At 45.0% G+C, this 15,849-nt stretch overlaps 2 pseudogenes; both read left to right on the top strand.

Moving 5' to 3' along the window:
- LOC101351583 (elongation factor 1-alpha 1 pseudogene) overlaps positions 1-5,444 on the top strand; it is a 10,712-nt pseudogene extending 5,268 nt beyond the window's left edge.
- A 7,826-nt stretch (positions 5,445-13,270) lies between these two features.
- On the top strand, positions 13,271-14,439 carry LOC101351321 (ankyrin repeat and SOCS box protein 6 pseudogene; annotated as a pseudogene).
- The last annotated feature ends 1,410 nt before the right edge of the window (positions 14,440-15,849 follow it).

Here is a 15,849-nt window from a genome sequence, read left to right as displayed (position 1 = left end):
TGCTTCTCTTTCACTTGTTACTCACACGTTCTTTTCTATGATACTTTAAGAGCCCCATAACATTGGGAGGGCAGGTGATGGCTCCATTTTACTGATGAGGAAAGTGAGGCTCAGAGGGGTTAAGGAATTTGCCCAAGGTCCCACAGCCAAGTCTCCTAACTCCTATCCCAATATGCATCCCACCACTATACATCACCTCTCTCTTTCCTAAGAGCTGGTCTTGGGTACAAATGCAAAGAAAATGTGCCAGTTTTCCAGGAAAAAAAAAAAAAATCCATGTTAGGCAGCACTGAGCTTCCAATAAAACAGCAAGCAAGAGGCATCTATAGGAGAAGCACAAAGTAGAAAAGTCCAGAAGGGGGGCCAATGTTGCAGATGTGCAGTCTATGCAGCCACGTTTTCAAAAGCTCTCAGGTGATTCATTGCAAAGTACAGCCAGTCTAGGCAAACTCATGGATTTAAAAGTCATCTGATTTCAGTTCTCCAAGGAAACCTTTGAAGTTCAAGATCATCAACCCTAAAGCAAACTGTTTACATACAGGTCATGTATATAGTGTTAAATAAACCCGTTGCTATCGAGTCAGTTCCGACTCATGGCGATCCTGTGTGTTACAGAGTAGAACTGCTCCATAGGGTTTTCTTGGTTGTAATCTTTACAGAAGCAGATTGCCAGGGCTTTCTTCCACAGAGTCAATGGGTGGGTTTGAACCGCCAACTTTTAGGTCAGCAGTCAAGCACAAACTATTTGCACCACCCAGGGACCTCTTAAGTGTTAAATAGTGTTTCCTAACTACCTATGCCTATCATGAAACCAGCACTATGCCAAGTGCTGTGAGGGATGCATTACAGATATTCTCCCACACAGGTCCTGTGACGTTACCTGCTGAAAGAATAAAAGGCAGTCTCCACCCTTAAGAAGGTTAAAATATAATTGGAATGGAATAGTGAATACTCTGACAATTCTCAAATAAACGTGTCTCAAAGGTAAAACGAAAAAAGAAAAATACACGTTCTTAGGGGAAAACTCCAATTATCACAAGGACCAATAAATAAAATTCTCCTCTGCAATTCAGTGATCCCACTCCTGGGTTTGTGATGCTCTAGCGTGTCTTAAATCATATAAAGCGGTGTCGTGGCTATAGACTAGTAACGCAAATGTAATTTCAATTAATTTGAAGGCTTAAAAATGAGTAGATCACCTAAGGCACTTTTTCAGGCAGGCTCAGGAGATGGCAGAATGACACGCTGCCCCATAGTCACACTAACCAAGTGATGTCAGCTCCATTAATACTGAAAACCTCCTTCTCCTTGATGCTCGATGGCTTCCTCTGCAATGAGCCCTGTGTGGTGGGCAGCTTTCCCGGGGTCCCCAAAAGCCAACCACTTAGGAGAGAAAACCTTCACTACTGGTAGTTATGGGGTCATAAAACTAGCTTCATTATGTCTTCCAAGGAAAGAGCTGAGCACTAATGAAGCATGTTGGCATTAAAGCATTCATTGTGTCCAGGAAAGCAGTCACTCATAACTGGCCACTTCTTGCCTATATTCAGAAATTCAAATATCTCGGGCACATTCATTTTTTAGATTTACAGTTTTACACCTAAAAGACTCTTAATTAAAGCATTAATCACAGACTTAGAACTGACGTTTGCATTTCTGCCACGCGCGCATTGGTTTTCTTCCAAATGCTTCGCTGCCTGTGGTCCTTGGGGTCCCAAGAATCATGGGCAAGCTGGTTTGAGTCGGATGCTAAGAGTAACGGCTTCCCCGAGGCCGTGCCTGCCTGCCTTCCCGCAGGCTGGTTTACATAGTTCAGTCTCGAGGTTATTCAACATCTAGTTCACATTCCTCTTCCCCCAGGATCACATTCTGATTCCAAAAGGCCAATTAATTGAGCTCAGAATTGCAAAATACTTTGGCTTTTCTACTTTGAATTCATTTTCTGTGATCTTATATGTAGAACGTGGAAACCAAGGATGATAATGGCTTGTAATAATCATGACTGCCACTTCTTGTGTGTATTTGGAAATCCAAATCTGGGACCAGTTCAAGAGATTCAAGGAATTTCTGTCTTAATACAGCAAGCTTTCGTTTGAAAATTCGCAAACACACACCCATGTACCTGTTGGCAAGCACACGTGTGTGCACGCACACACTTACTTTAATGTCTTGGGTGCAGGTAGAAAGGTAGAAGAGAAACTAGGCAGTATGAAAACTGGCCAGCTTTCATTTCCAGTGCCCCTATGCACATTCCCCCATTAAGTTAAACGGGACAAAACGGGACTCACTGTTTCATACCTATCTAGATGCTTTTGTCTTGGAATTTAAAAGCAATTTATTCATGTTTCTTAGGCTTGTTAATTAGCAGCGCTGAAATATCTTCTAAATTGTCTAAAGCCAGTACAAAAGAAAGTTGTACCCCAAGGACCATTCTTGGGGTCCCCTAAGCAAATTGATATCATCTAAAACTGAGGCCAAGTTAGAAAAATATTTCAAAAAGACCACATACCTCAGAACAACCGAAAAGACATAAAAGGGAGGAGAAAAGAAGCCAAGTAAAAGAACAAAATAAAATTTACTCTCAGAAGTCCTATCTCCAAACATGAAGCATTTGTATTTGCTAATATTGCTGACTTTTTTGGAATATACTTTAAAATCGTTATCTGAGTTCCTAGGTGATAACAGAGTCTTTTGAGGCTGGCGATAGGAGTTCTGCTTGTGAATCTGATACCCCAGCAGAGCCACATCTGCTTTTTATGTTTTAAGCATGAAAGGATTTTAATATCTACTCTGTATGCATTATCACTTGGCAGTGGAGAAGGATACTTCTGGATTCAAAGACTCCAAAGTGACAACAAGCCCGTCATACTATCTTACAAATCGCAAGGAGTTTTGTTTTATCATTTCGGTTCTTTGAGTTTTATACCTTGGCTCTGAGGCATGGAGCATTGCCCATAGCAAGAACGAATGCTCTGAAAATTAATTTGCAGTGTCTTTCTCTTATATGAAAAAGATGTTTTTGACTCTCCCAATAATAACCAGAGGCACTAACTCTTGGTTTCAAGCAAAAATAGCTTCAACATCTTTAATCGAGTGGTAGATAACTTGGCTGCCCAAATGCAATTGTAAACCTGAAAGGAGCCCCCCAGGTGCACACTGGTAGCCATTATGTTGAGAACCACTTCTGGGCCTTCAGCAGGGGGCTCTGTTTCTGCATTCCCAGGAGGCTCTGGTCCGATCATCTGCTAGTCCTTACTTAGACCCAAGCCCGTCCTTTTATCTATGCGTATCCCAAGCGGTACTTGCCAGGGGAAATGCAAGAGGAAAACTTTCCTGCTATCATCCTCCCTTTCTGGAACTTGGCACATGTAGAATATTGCTTCCCGAGGCTTCCAATAAGCTAACACTCCAGAGGAACTTAACAATTAAAAGAAGGGACCAGAAGCATCCAGCTGGAACATGTACATCGTGTATAAAATCTAATTGTTCTTTTTCATGGTCTTCATATCGCTAACATTGCCCAACTGGAAATGGAAACTGCCACATCATTTAATCCGTGCATGATTCTTACCTTTATGCAACCAGAGTAGAATAAATTGAGAAGCTTATATTCTTCTTTTCCTCCAAGGAAGTTAAAACTTTAAAGCCACTAAGAGATTTCAAACTCACAGTGAATTCCTCTGGGCTAAGGAGATCGATGAGATCATGAGCAAACATTCACATATCCTTTATGGAAAGAGTTCGGCAGGATAAAACCGGGGTGGCTGGTTTTCATGGCCCTCACAGGGTGTAGTTCTGTTTAGTGTTATCAAGCCAGTAACTTACGACTCTGTAAGTTCAGTCTCATTCCAAAATATTGCTCCCCCTAAGGTGTAAATGAGGGGGCAGTGGTGATTCAGTGGTAGAATTCTTGCCTTCAATGCGAGAGACTCATGTTTGATTAGCAGCCAATGCACCTCAAGTGCAGCCACACCAACTGTCTGTCAGTGGAGGCTTGGGTGTTGCTATGATGCTGAGCAGGTTTCAGCAGAGCTTCCAGACTAAGTCAGACTTGGAAGAAAGTCCTAGAGATCTACTTCTGAAAATCAGCCAGTGAAAACCCTATGGATCACAACGGTCCAATCCCATTGTGCAAGGGTGTTACTGAGAGTTGGGAGCTGACTCAACAGTACCTAACAACCACAGCAAGGTATAAATACTGGCCAAGCAGCCTCACCATCGCATTAGCCAAACAACAGGTGAGCTGACCCCCGCCCCGCCCAGCATGTCTCTTTGAAGAAACCTTAGCTATGTGTGAAGTACTGAGTTGACACCTCCTGAATTGGGCATGCCAGCACATGCCCTATATTTGTAGATGAACAGCAATAATAAAGTAAGAATCCACCCAGTAATTAAGTACTTACCACATGTACTTTACAGGGTTCTCTTACTTTCTCTTCACAACAGCCCTACAAAGGTTGATATTATTTATTGTTCTACAAGGTTGATATTATTGTTATCTCTATTTCATATTTCACAGATGAGGAAACTAAGGCACAGAGAGGTTAAATAAGATGTCTGTGGTCACACAGCATATTACAGCAGAACCAGGATTCAAACCCAGGCCGCTTTGATTCTGAGGCCCTGAACTTGGCCTCTACTCTGTGCTGTACCCCATGGTTCCTGATGTACCCACCCATGTCCCCTTGCTCTCCTTACTCCTCCTTCACTGGCTTCATTGTCTTCATGATCTCTCAGAATCCTCGCACTCCTTCTTAGCCTTCTCTAGAAGTAACCTAGGTTCTTCCCCACTTCAACCCAGATTCCATGGCCCAAATGGACTATTGTATGTCCCAGCCTGACTCAGGCTCCAGAAAGTTCCATTCTGTCTGCCCTACAGATAACAGTCCCCACCAGCTCATCCAAGACTCTGGTCACTTCATCATAATTTTACTTCACTGAATTCCTCACAACATCCTACAAAGGCCACAGGCTTATCCCTATTTTACTCAAAATTGAAGATTAAGGGAACAAAACATTTTCCACAGGTCATGCAGCTAATTAAGTGGCAATTCCTGGATTTGGCCCCAGGACTTAGTTTTGTAAAACCTGTTCTCCTCGCTACCCCTTGGCACACAGTAGGTCTCTAATAAGTGGTTATTGATTAGCTCACAGCAACACCATTCTCTCTACCACAACTTTTTCCGTGTGTAGTCATTTCTAGCTCAGAAAAAGAAAATGCTAAAAAAGTGATTTGCTCTGCTGTGGTAACTAGCCTCCCCAAAATTTCAGTGGCTTCACACAACGAAAGCCTAGTTTTCATTCATGCAAAGTTGGCTGTGGGTCTAAGCGACCCTCCAGGCCAGCTGTCCACCACATGATGGCTCAGTGTTGCACCTCCGTATCACCCCACTTCCATTCTCTCACAGTTGCCACTTCAGGGGAAGAGTGAGGTGAAGAGTTGAGCATTAGCAATTGGATGTGTCCACCCAGAAGTGACACACATTAGTTTTGTCCACAGTCTATTGGCCACAGCGAGTCACATAGCCACGCCCATCTTCAAGGAGGCCAAGAAATACAATCTTCCCGTTTGTCCAGAAAGTGAGGGAAACCAGATGTCAAGAAAGGAGTAATATCTACCACTACTAATAAGAAAAGAGAGATGCAAGAGGCAACATGATTTTCCCAAGACCATACAGCTAAACAGTGGCAGAGTCAGGACCCAAACCCGAGTTTGTTTATCTCTAAAATCTGAGTCCTTAATCACCACATAATCCCCAAGTGAGTTGGTACATCCACTATATACCAAACCAACCAAACCCATTGCCGCTGAGTCAATTCCAACTCATAGCAACCCTACAGGACAGAGTAGAACTGCCCCATAGGGTTTCCAAGGACTGTCTCGTGGATTCTAACTGCCAACCTTTTGGTTAGCAGCCTGAGCTCTTAACCACTATGCCACTAGGTCTCCCATCCACTATATATGCCATGATAATTCTGTATAAACAATAGGCATTTATGGGCTTACCAGTCTGGGATGGTTGGCTAGAAGTTCTGCTGATCTTGCCTGGACCTTCTCTCTTGTCTAGGGGGTTTGGCTGGCTGACAGCTGATCTAGGCTGGCCTCAGTTGAGGCTACTAAGACAATCCGACCTTGCTCCACACGCCTCTCATCCTCCAGCAGACTAGCCCAGGCATTTTTCACAGCAACAGCAGAGGCACGCAGGCCCAAAGCAACTCATATGGTAGAGCCCAGACCAGAGTGCGGGGCACTGCAATGTTACATAGCAAAGGAAGTGAAGAATTAGTCCAAGTTTTTGCAAACTTTCTGTAAAAGGCCCAGTAATAAACACTTTCAGCTTTGCAGGCCGTACAGTTTCTGCCACAACTACTCTATTCTGCCACTGTAGCATGAAAGCAGCCATAGACAATATGAACCAATGGGAGTGGCTGTGTTTCAATAAAACTTTATTTAGAAAAACAGGCAGTGGGCCAGATTTGCCCAAGGGCCATAGTTTGCCAGCCCTTGAATCAGAGCCATCATTGCCATCTTCCAGAGGGCTATAGTCCCAGTTCTGGCACTATACGGTTGCATGGCCTTAAGAAAGTCACTTTTTTTCTCACCTGACCTTAAATTTTTCATTTAGAAAGTGAGGAGGCTGAACTAGTTCTCTAGAACTATAAAATCCTTAGATTCACACTATAATTATATTATTATGTAAACCAAAATGTATGTTCTGGGGGCTAGTTTAAGAGATTATTCTCAACCTGTTAGTAGAAGACTGTGTTTGTCCTTAGTATTATGGTTCACCTGCACAGGCTGAAATTCTACGATGTTGCCTGAACAAAACTTGGCCATGAAAAGACACTGATCAATAGCAATACAATCTTAGCTCCATCGAAGTCAAATAGATTTCTCCACTCATCCAAGCAGAAAGCCAGCCAGATACATGGAATGAAAAACCAACTGACACTTTTAATGACAAATGGATAGCAGAGCCTTATTGATTATGAGAATAAAAAATGAAACACTAAGATATAAACACTGGGTAACATCAATGAAGGTTAAAAAGAAACGTACAATTAACTGATCCAAAAAGAGAAGCTAGAGCTGAGGGACACTATAAAACAGGAAGCAGGCATCCTCAGGGACCACAGCATTTAACTGAAGGTTATTCCATTTATCACCATCCCCTTTATTGGCTCCTCAATTACATGTAATTCAGTGCCCCGCAGTATCACGGAGGGATATTTTTGCTTTTTTCTCTCCATTAATCTTCCCTGCCAGGCTGTTGGGAGAATTACAGATAAGAATATTTATGTTAGTAGCAGCTGCAAAGGGAAAGCTCATGTGAAATACTCTGGGGGAAAAAAAAAAAAAAAAACCCGTTGCCATTGAGTTGATTCCAACTCATAGCGACCTTATAGGGCAGAGTAGAACTGCCCCATAGAGTTGCCAAGGAACAGCTGGTGGATTCAAACTGCTGACCTTTTGGTTAGCAGCCATAGCTTCTAACCACTGTGCTGCAACTCTCCCTAAAATCAGGGCACCAGGAAGAAGCTGGCAAACGTCTGACTTTCTGAAGACTTGCATCTGGTTCTCAACCAGAGGCAATTTTGCCTCCCAGGAGACACTTGGTGGTGTTTGGAGACATTTTTGATTGTCACAACTGGGGGAGTGCTACTGGCAGCTGCTGAGTAGAGGCTAGGGATGCTGCTAAACATCCTACAATGAACAGAACAAACCCTCACCACCAGGGACAGATCACCCAATAGACAAGGTAAGCACAATGCTTACCTTGCTTACCAGATATCTGCAATGAGCAATTTACCATTTTCTCACCACATCAAAGCCTCTGCTTCTAGGAATGGCTGGCATCTGTCTCTCTCCCAGCGCCACAGCACCTTCCTACAGAATCAAGTCCTCTTCAAATTTACAGTCCCTGACCCAGTAAGCAAGATAAGCATGGGCTTACTTGTGCTTACTTACTAATCTGTAGTGAACAATTTCACATGGGTTTCACCATATCATATCGTTGATCTGGTGAAACCCATGTGAAATTGTTCATTTCAGACAATCTGGTAATTACCTATCGGGCAATCCGCCCCTGCCCACAACAAAGGATTATGAGGTCTCAAATGTCATTAGTGTTGAAGTGGAGAACCTCTGCTTTACCTAAATGAAAAAAGTATTAGCTGAGATGGATAGCAACTTTTCAATCACTGGAAACCTCAAATCATGACCATACATCACACAAAAGCAGCAGGTACTTTAGACCGCCCCGGAGTCGCTTGATTCTATAGTCTAGCAACATTTCAAGCTAGGTTCATGGTGTCAAAAGATTCTGCAGGAGAGAGGCTAGAGAAAGTTACCCTTCCAAACGGCAAGACACACATCCAAACCCTGCACCAGAATGATTTAAAAACAAAAAACAAAAAACTTGCTGTCAAGTTGATTCCGACTCATGGCAACCCCATGTGTGCAGAGTAGAACTGAACTCCAAAGAGATTTCATGGCTGTGACCTTTCAGAAGCAGATCGCCAGGTCTTCCTTCCGAAGTGCCTCTGGGTAGGTTTGAATCACCAACTTTTGGATTAGTAGCCATGCGCTTAATGGGTTGCAGCCATCCAAGGACTGCCAGAAATGATAGATGGCTCAAAATACTGAATAACCCATTCGGATTAATGCATGAATTTTAAGTGTACTAACTGCCTTTATTATTACCATGTTATATAGACTATAAGGAGCCCTGGTGGCATAGTGGTTAAAGCAACTGACTGCTGACCAAATGGTCAGTGGTTCAAAACCACCAGCGGCTCCGTAGGAGAAAGATGTGACAGTCTGCTTCCGTAGAGATTTACAGCCTTGAAAACCCTATGGGGTCACTATGAGTGGGAATCGACTGGACGGCAGTGGGTGGTGGAATATAGACTATAGTGGGAGAACAAACCAACAATATCAAAAGCATTGTGAGTATTTTCTAAACCAAAGGACAACATATGTGGCAGGAGAGTCTGCATCTCATTTGAGTTATGTCTTGACGATCACATGCAACATCAGCTTTTACTATACCTCATCATGATGTATCTCCAACAGGATATAATTCATCAGCGGGTCAAAGAGCTGGAAAATTAATATCTGTTTAGCTAAAGAGATCACATCTGTTAGTAAACTTGTCCAAATAATTTGGCATCGTCGCTTATGACATATATAGACAGAGACCATTTGTCACTTGGATTATTTCTGGAACCTAAGGGTTTGTTTTCTATGCATTGCATGGAAATGTGTGCGCACACGGGCGGTGCACGCAGGCATGCACTTTCTATGAATTTTTTGGAATGCTTTTATACAATTTGTTTAAAAAAAAAAAAAAAGTGAAGCAAGCACAGAATTACTTCTGTGACTTTCTTTCAGCTCTGTTTCCCCATTGCATTGTCCTTCCACCTTGCAGAGATTGGTGTCATTTCCACTTCAATGCGTCCCTAAACTGCCCTAGGTCATAGGTTTTTAGCAAAAGCACAAGAGAGTGTTTAGGATTAAGTTTCAGGACCCGATATAACATTCCATTCCCAAAATATACTTAGCCTTTCATGAACTGTAAAAGAAGAGCTCTCTGTCCCTTCTTCCAGCAACACCCCCACCCCAAGCAAAAGTGGATGTCCTGGTGAAAAGCATAAGCCAAGGAGTCAGGACAACCCGGGTTCAAAACCCACCTTGACCACTTTCTGGCTATGATCTGGGTCAAGTGTGGCATAACCTCCCTGAGCCTCAGCCCCCTACAAGGTTAAGTAGAGAAAAAACTCCCTAGGTCCATTGACTGTTGTAAGGATGAAATGAGGTTATGCTTGTGAAGTACTGAGCACAGCACCCAGCACACAGCCCTCCATAAATGTCAGGTGTCATTATTAGCTAAACAGAGTCTGCAAACTTGCAGCAAGTCCACTTTGAGCATGCTTTTTGGGCCTGACCCCAGGCTGTGTTTCAAAGGACTACAGATATGAGGAAGATATATTCTCGCCCCCTTGGTTGTTTACAGTCTTACCGAGGAAACACACAGGTGAAACAGCAGGAGAACAAGGCAGGGATGCTGAGGTGCACGGCTCAGACCAATGACGCTGGAGATCAGAGATCAGGGAGCTCAGCTGGAAATTTCAGGGAAGTTCACACATCTAAAGCTGTTAGCCCAGTGCCTGGCCCAGAACAAGTGTGCAAGGAATATTGACTTACCATTCTCATCCACTGCAAAGGATAATGGGACAAGAGTCTCCTCCATCACCAGAATTAGGAGATGCTGCCACCAGGCCTCATTTACACTTCTACCACTTATTTAAGGACACAGATTCCTGCTCCTCCTTTTATCACAGGAAACTGTTCATTCCACCATTGCCTGCTTGCCTAGAGCCTTTTTCATTATCCCTTGCTTTCCTTGTCTGTGTTGCTTGCTCTCTCTCTTTCTCAGTTGCTAACTCATTTGGGGAGTTATATGATTTATTACCTGCTAAACAGGCAAACCTATTCCTTTCCTTGCTGAATTTTATAATTTTACAAGTGTTGGAGACCAAACCCGTTGTTATCGAGTGGATTCCGACTCATAGCGACCCTATAGGACAGAGTAGAACTGCCCCATAGAGTTTCCAAGGAGCGGCCGGTGGGTTCGCACTGCCAACCTTTTGGTTAGCAGCCAAGCTCTTAACCACTACGCCACAAGGGCTCTGTCTTGGAGACAGTGACCACAAATACCATAAATCATCTCCATGAAGTCTTTAAATCCATCCAGATTCTGGACTATGAATCAACCAGCAACATGCATTGGCTTTTTTGGTGCTTTATCCATTTATTTAAACTTTACTTGGTTTTTATCTGTTTTGTTTTGTTTCATTTTCTAACAAAAACTCTTACCACTAAAGAAATGAAGCTGCTAGTACCCAGGTTAGGCAAAGGTTGGAGCATCAACTGTCCAAGGTGCAATGGAAGGAAAGAGGGAACACTGATGGCATGCCCACCATGGTCCAGACATTACTTCACAAGTTAGTAATAATAATCACAACCAATATGTATATCGTTGTTGTTGTTAGGTGTTGTAGAGTCAGTTCCAACACATAGTGACCCTACGTACAACAGAACAAAACACTGCCCTGTCCTGCGCCATCCTCAAATTGTTGCTATGCTTGAGCGCGTTGTCGTAGCCACTGTGTCAATCCATCTCATTAAGGGTCTTCTTTTTTGCTGACCCTCTACTTTACCAAGCATGATGTCATTCTCCAGGGACTGATCCCTCCTGATAACATGTCCAAAGTATGTGAGATGTAGTCTCGCCATCCTTGCTTCTAAGGAGCATTCTGGTTATACTTTTTCCAAGACAGATTTGTTAATTCTTTTGGCAGTCCATGGTATAGTCAACATTCTTTACCAACACCGCAATTCAAAGGTGGCAATTCTTCTTCAGTCTTCCTTATTCATGGTCCAGCTTTCGCGTGCATATGAGGTGATTGAAAACACCATGGCTTGGGTTAGGCACACCTTAGTCTTCAAGATGACATCTTTGATTTTCAACACTTCAAAGAGGTCTTTTGCAGCAGATCTGCCCATGTATGGGCCCTACAATATGTGCCAGGTACTGTCCAATACACTTTACAACCAATCCAAGGCCACACAGCTAGAAAACAAAACAAGAACCAAACCCCAGTCCAACTTACCCTAAAGCCCATGCATTACCCTATTGAGAAAAGTGGGAGGTTGGGTCACACCATGAAGTCCTTCCACATCTTGATGGGACCATGTTGTCTGGCCACTGAAAAGTGACATTAGTGATCACATCTTTTCTTGACTAAACTGAGGTCCATTATGATGTTTCTGATCTTGAGAAACAACATTTCAGAGAATCAAACTACTCTTCAACCTTCAAAAAGAAAAAAAGCAATTTGTAGAAATATGAGGGCATCATAAGTGTTATGGCGCATGGTCTCACCCCGGGTAACTGGAAATAACTCGTAACAAACTGCATCACAGCACACCGCTAATTAAGAATGCTTAAATGGCAGCTTGCACCTCAGGGGGCCGCCATAGGCAAGAACCATGGCGTTCCATTGCACTTGGAAACAAGTACTCTGTCATTAACCTGCTGTATAATTTACGTGGACAAAAATGTCTCCTCCCTTTCAGAATCAGAGAAGTGCCAGCACAGAGCCCCGCTGGGCACTCCAGCTCTTCCGAAGAGAAATTCTCTTCCTGTAATGATTTAACTTCTGTTTTGACCCATTGCCCATTTGAAAACATTGCCCCTAAGCTGGATGAGCTCGCCAGACCTCCTGCCAACAGCAAGCTGATGTGCTTCTCAGGGGGGCCTGGGAGAAGGGCTGTTATTTCTGCAGTCACTCAGCCTGATGCATTTAAACTGGCAGATGGAGCCCTAGTGGCCCAGTGTTTAAGAGCTCAGGCTGCTAACCGAAAGGTCAGCAGTTCAAATCCACCAGCCACTCCTTGCAAACCCTATGGGGCAGTTCTACTCTGTCCCATAGGGTCGCTATGAGTTGGAATCGACTTGATGGCAATGGGTTTGGTTTTATTAGCCTGACAGGCAAGACCAAAGCTTTCAACCCTCTAGTTGGCCAATTTGGAGAAGCAGCAAAGTTCAAGAACCTAGAAACAGGCCAAGTCTACACCCTAGTGGGTTTGGCTTCTGAAGGCGCCAGGACCCTTCCTCCACCTCACAGGCTCACTGTCTTCTCACTACTTGAGCATGACTTGTGTTGCGCTTTGTCTTGGAGTAACCTGGGGTGCATAACGTGGCCGCTTCTCCTCTGCACTAGCTCAAGTCACTGCAGTGACTCAAGCAGACCTCTAGCAACCCATCCATTTTGTCACCTCTGCAGAATCAGGCATCTGGTCTCCTTCCCCACAGCTCCGCCGCGCTTGGGGCTCATCCCACCGTTGCCTCCACTTACGCCACTTCACTCGCCTTTCATTGAAGACTTCCACAGAGAAAGTATTCAATGTGCCAACTAGTCATGTCCCAACACAGAGTGCCCTAATTCTTGTACCAGGTCACTTGGAAGGCCACCACTTGGCCTATAAACTTGTTCTAAATGTCTAATATAGGCAAATCGTTCAATAAATTATTATAGCCACCTAATCAAATGTTGGTGCCATTTAAAATAGTCATAAACTGAGCATGTAGTGGCTCAGATATGATACCAAGACCCCTGAACAGTGGTCCCTGGCTTTCGCTCCTTCCTGCCAGACTGACTTCAACTTGCACTTGCAGAGCTCTTGATTCAGAATCTTAGGTCCAGTTATGTCACCAGTGAAGACAGCCGAATCCTTGTTCTCACTGAGCTGCTGGAGAACAATGCTGCTCCCCATTTTATCAGGATGGCGTGAGCAACATCCTGCTGAAGATGGCTGAGCTGGGGCTGACACGGGCAGGAGATGTTCTATGGAAGGGGGCCAACCTCATCTTTGAAGACCCAGTTACCTCCTATACCGCCCTGCACATGCCTCCCTGAGAAACAAGCCCAACATAGTGAAGCTGCTGGTGCGCCATGGGGCTGACATTAATCGGAGGGACCAGGTTCACCAGAGCAGTCCCTTGGCCTGGCCAGCAAGGAGCCAGAGCACCTGCCCTGCCTGCAGCGCCTCCTGGACCTTGGAGCAGATGTCAACGCAGATGATAAGTACAGAAAGACTGCTCTGCTCCATGCTTTGGCCAGCAATGATGGGGTACAGATCCACAATTCAGCTCTTGCTGGATGGAGGGGCAGATGTCAAGGCTATCACCAAAGATGGGGACACTGTGTTCACCTGCATCATCTTTTTGCTTGGTGAAACAGTGGAAGGGGACAAAGAGGAGGCCCAGCTGATCAACTGCTTCCACTTCCAAGTAACACAGCTGCTGCTGGCTCACGGGGCAGACCCCAGTGAGTGCCCAGACCATAAATCCCTCACTCATATCTGCCTCAAGAGCTTTAAATTGCACTTCCCTCTCCTGCGCTTCCTGCTGGAGTCTGGAGCCACCTATAACTGCTCTCTCCACGAGGCATCCTGCTGGTCCAGCTTTCGCATCATCTTTGAGAGGATCTGTTCCCACCCAGGCTGCACCAAAGGTGAGAGCCAGGTGGACCTTCTGCACAAAGCTGAGACTGTCCTGAATCTCATGGTGACTAACTCGCAGAAGCTCCAGCTGCCTGGAAACTTTGATATCCACACTGTCGGCGGCCAGGCAGGAAAGATCCAGGCCCTGCACTTCTTGAGGCAGCTAGAGAGCTACTCCGCTCCCCTGCCCCTCAACCATCTGTGTCACATTTACATCAGGCTCTACCTTCAGCGTGGGCTGTGGATACAAAGATCAAGGCCCTACCTCTGCCCAGCAGGCTCAAGTGGTACCTCCTCAGCAAGCACAGTGGCACCCTTCAAGGTGACATCTGACAAGTCCCAGGTGACCCTCTAGCTTTCCAGCCCCCAGAGTAAAGGGAACAGTGGTCTAGGCAGCTGAAGTCGGCCTGCTGATGGATTTAAGGTACCTATGACAACCTTAGGGAGCCCTGGTGGTGCAGTGGTTAAGCACTATGGCATGCTATGGCTGCTAACCAAAAGGTCAGCAGTTCAAATCCACCCGCCACCCCTTGGAAACTTTATGGGGCAGCTGTACTCTGTCCTAATGGGTCGCTATGAGTCAGAATCGACTCAATAGCAATGGATTTGGTTTGTTTTCAAAGTCTTTAGAGAGCCCTGGTGGTGCAGTTCGAATCCACCAGCCGCTCCTTGGAAACCCTATGGGGCAGTTCTACTCTGTCCTATAAGGTTGCTATGAGTCAGAATCGACTTGACAGCAACAGGTTTGGGTTTCTTGGTTTTATGACAACCTTAAGGGGTCGTGATAGCACAGTGGTTAAAGCGCTCACCTGCTAACTGAAAGGTCGGCAGTTTGAACCCACCAGCTGCTCCATGGGAGAAAGATGTGGCAGTCTGCTCCCTTAAAGATTATAGAACCCATAAAGATTACAGCATTGGAAACCCTATGGGGCAGTTCTACTCTGTCATATAGGGTCGCTATGAGTCGGAATCCACTCGATGGCAGTGGGTTTATGACAATCTTAGTAGAGAGGTCTTTTATCCTGGGAATCTTTGGTCCCATCTATCAAATGGTGCAGGCTGGAGACGAAACTTGGTGTTTAATGAGTACAAAGCAAGCCAGGTAGAGCCCAGCATCTGTGGTCATTCCAGGGGTAAAAGGTGTGGTTGTCTTCCAGGGAGACTGCCTCCCTTCCAAGAGCACCCCCGAGTCTCCACCCACATTGGAAAAAGGGAACAAGGCTTAGATTTGGGGAAAGCTTATTCCCTCTTAACTGGAGGGGAAGCCAGGGCATTTAGAGAAGCAGGGAAGCACTACTAAGTCTAGGCACTGCTGAGAGCTGCAGGGAACGGCTTCTTCCTGCATAGACACAGCTAAACCTGGAAGGAAGCCAGAAGGTCCTATGGGGTGAAGCCAAGCCAAGGCCCTTGCCCCCTGCCTCTTCACTCTAGATTCTGCCACATATACAAGCATTCTTGGTGAGCTGAGACAGAAAGCACATAAAGACCACCAGAGGCTCTTCTTCCAGGTGTTGTAAGCTGAGCCGACCTCTGCCAGCTTCTGCAGCTCTGGAGCCAGGTCACCTGCAGCCTCACCCACCAAAGCACCAAAGTTTTGTTCTGGTCGCAGCTCTGCTTGTGCCAAACCCAGGGTTGGGGGCCATGTCATCTGCCAGAAAGCAATCATGTGTACAAGACCAGGGACAGCGCTTCCCCACGTGTCTCATATTGTGAGGGGTTCACCTGATGGGGAAAGCCACCAACACTGAAAGCTGAACTCTCCACAAAGTCATTTCAAA

The sequence above is a fragment of the Trichechus manatus genome, unplaced genomic scaffold, assembly GCF_000243295.1.
Source record: "Trichechus manatus latirostris isolate Lorelei unplaced genomic scaffold, TriManLat1.0 scaffold00031, whole genome shotgun sequence".
NCBI classification, from domain to species: domain Eukaryota; kingdom Metazoa; phylum Chordata; class Mammalia; order Sirenia; family Trichechidae; genus Trichechus; species Trichechus manatus.
Note: the sequence above shows the minus strand (reverse complement) of the source record. Positions and strands in the feature narration are given on the sequence as shown.